Source organism: Lycorma delicatula, chromosome 5, assembly GCF_047948215.1.
Source record: "Lycorma delicatula isolate Av1 chromosome 5, ASM4794821v1, whole genome shotgun sequence".
NCBI classification, from domain to species: Eukaryota; Metazoa; Arthropoda; class Insecta; order Hemiptera; family Fulgoridae; genus Lycorma; species Lycorma delicatula.
Window position 1 is genome coordinate 181,275,006 of NC_134459.1, and position 3,455 is coordinate 181,278,460.

A 3,455-nucleotide genomic window follows, 5' to 3' on the forward strand; every position below is an offset into this window, starting at 1 on the left:
AAAAACGGTCGCTATTTCAAAAATCTGTTTATTGGCGCGAGCGATGACAAGATATATACTTAAGATTAAATCTTCTACTCAAAATTCTGAAATCGTTTAAGTACGTGACAAGATGTTAGACCGACTGCAACATAGATATAAGGATGTTGAAAAAAATAATATTTTGCTTGAAAGCATGCTATTAGATACTCGCTTTAAAGAACAATGCTTTAAGAATAAGGGATCTTACCAAAATGCTTACGCAAAACTTTCACAGAGAGTTCGCAGTATTCAGATCGAACAAGACGATAGGTTTGAAACCGAACAAGAAATTATTGAACCCTCCGTTTCAACCGCACGGGAAGATTTTGATAAAAAAGTAACGCCGATTTTGACTAATTCAAACCCAACAGTAGCAGGAATTTTAGAGCTAGATAAATATATAAATGAACCGCTCATCTCAAGAACACAAAATCCTCTCTCTCGGTGGAAAGAAAGGCGGTTAATTTCTCCAAGATTATTCAAAATAACGCAAACTAGACTTTGCATTCCTGCAACCTCTGTTCCCTGCGAACGATTTTTTTCAAAAGCGGGACAGTTAATAACAGAAAGACGAAATAGACTTGCAGCAAAGAATTTCGAAAAAATTATATTTCTACATCTAAATATGTAAAATACTATAAAGTTTATTTGGAAGATATTAATTAATTATTTATTTTGATTAATTTTGATTATTTTTTTGTGATAATAAAACCAAGAATTTTAAAAACAAAATGTTTGTGTCTGTGTAAGTAACTGTGCGCGTATTAGTAAAAACATCAAAGTAAATACACAATCATAACATCGATGTGATACAAAAAAACAAAGACGGAATCAGTGGCTCGCTCAAAAATAAGGTACGGTACAAGCTATATTATTTTAAATTATTCATTTTGTCATTTATAGCTTTAGAGAAATTAGTTTAAGATAAATTCTCTATTTATAAATACTCTTACCCACCGGTTTGGTCTAGTGGTGAACGCGTTTACGCAAACCAAACGATTTCGAAGTCGAGAGTTCTAAGGTTCAAGTCCTAGTAAAGGCAGATACTTTTATACGGATTTGAATACTAGACAGTGGACACCGGTGATCTTTGGCGGTCGGGTTTCAATTAACCACACATTTCAGAACTGGTCGACCTGAGACTGTACACGACTACACTTCATTTACACTCATACATATCACCCTTATTTACCTTCTGAAGTAATTCCTGACGGTTAACAAGAAAAAAATATATAAATTCTTTTTATGAATTGAAAAAAAAAAAATGTTTTACGGGACTTACAGATAATATTTAATTTTTTAAGATTAACTCGGTTAAATAGCACGGTTAATGAAAATATTTTATAATCGGAAGTATAAATTTGCCGAATGTTCAATAAAGATTAGTGTCGGTGATGTAAAAAGTTATGCGTCACGTGTGGATATAAAGAAAACAAACGCGAGCTAGAATTTGGTACGGTAGGAGGATCTCTCACCACAAGCTAAGCATAAGAAAGATTGCTGTGAATCGAATAGGGTAGCTGAGAGAGATTTGGTTTCCTGTCGCCTGTCCGATTCATTGTTGAGAATCGTAAAAAGAATCGGTTTCTCCTGCAAATCGATTCTCTCGTTCAGTATAAAGAATCAAATCGAAGGAACGACTCGTTCACGATTCTTCCCGTTAATATTACACACTCTGAAAGACAGTTGCGCTGAAACGGCCGACACGAGTAGTTACAGCGCCGAGGAGCTGTTAGCGACAAGCGTATGGGTTCATGAACGACAAAATACGAATCAAACGATGAAACTAATTATATTTCAACATCGAAGTAATATGTTTCGCCACCACGAAAAGCAAAAATATCGGCTCGGAAAAAACGTGCGTTTGAATTAGGCGGTGTTAAAGATAGGCCGCAGATTAAACGAAAGTCGACGCGGTTAGAAACATATGCCGCTGTTGCGGTTTCCGCTGAACAATCCTTAATGAAATCGACTCGTAAACGGTCGGCTGAACTCCGTATATCGCGGACGAAAAAGGACTTGAAAGTCAGGCCATTTCGTCCGATGTTCATCTGACGCAGACGTGGAACGTCGCGCTGCATCCTGCCGGGCTTTTGTAGAAAAATTCCCCGCCGCAGTGCACCGTGGAAAGGTGTATTTTGCTGACGAAAGTGCAATCTATCGCGGTTTGCGTGCCAGAAACCTGTTACTTTGGCGAAAGAAAATCCTTATTACGCGACAGAGTCGGAAAGAAATCCACCACACGTCACGATACGGGCCGGAATGATAGCTCGTCATTTGTTTGGTCCTTATTTTTTTGATAGGCCGGTGAACGCCAAACTTATTTAGAGATGTTGGAGGCACGGTTAATACCACAGCTTCAAGAGAAGGATCTCGTGGAACGAGTACGGAGCACCTGCACATTTTGCTCTGTCAATCCGCGCGTTTCTGAACGAAAAACTTTTTCGGAAGTCGAATCGGCTGCGGTACTCCAGCGTCATCGGATCCGTTATCATGGCCACAGCGAATTTCTGATCTCACCGTACCAGACGATTTATTATGGAGAATTATCAACGCCGTGCTGTAATTAACGTTTAAAATCTAAAATCTTTGTAGATTAAACAAACGATTCGGGTATCGATTCAAAAGTACCGTTTCCTAGTTTTTTAGAAATTATTTAAATAGGTACGTAAAAAAGGATTCAATTTTTTTTAGATCTCGGTAAAACAATTATTTTTTCTTACCGATGATAAACTTAGTTGTTTTATGATATCAGAGGGCGTGTTTACATTTAAATAAACAACCGAACCGTAAGTTCTGATTTTCACAAATAGACGTTATACCAGCAACACATCATCTTTTATCCTTCATACTAATCTTTAAATATTTTTTAACATAGTACGGTGAGTTTTTACATAGATCATCATTTGTGTGTGTGCTGCGTGCGTGCGTGTGTGCAAAAGATTTTTACTTAAAATCTATACAAAATTAAAGTTTAAGTAGAGAGTAAGCGATGATGCAATTTTAAATAATTTCGTTTTGGGTTTAACCGTTCTTTTGAGAATTTCAAAGGTAAACGATATACAGTAGTACATTTTATATTTTATCAACTTGTTATGCGAGGAAACGTTTGGTCGACACTTACAATCTAAAGTTTTTTTCACGACACTTTTTTCGTTAAATTAATAAATATGACACAAAGAATTAAAAGTTTCAAACGTTTTAATATAACATAAAATATCAACGTTTAATTATTCTGTCGAGTAAAAAAAAAAGTTTAAAACACTTAAATACACTTTCTTTTTTTTTATTTTCAGTCGACATAAAATTAATTTTTTTCACAATACACAACTGAAAACGTTAGATAAAGTTATATAGAAGAAAAAAATAATTTCTCAAGTATCAAATAATTGTCGTATCGGTCTTATCAGCCTGCTGATTAAAACATTATTTTA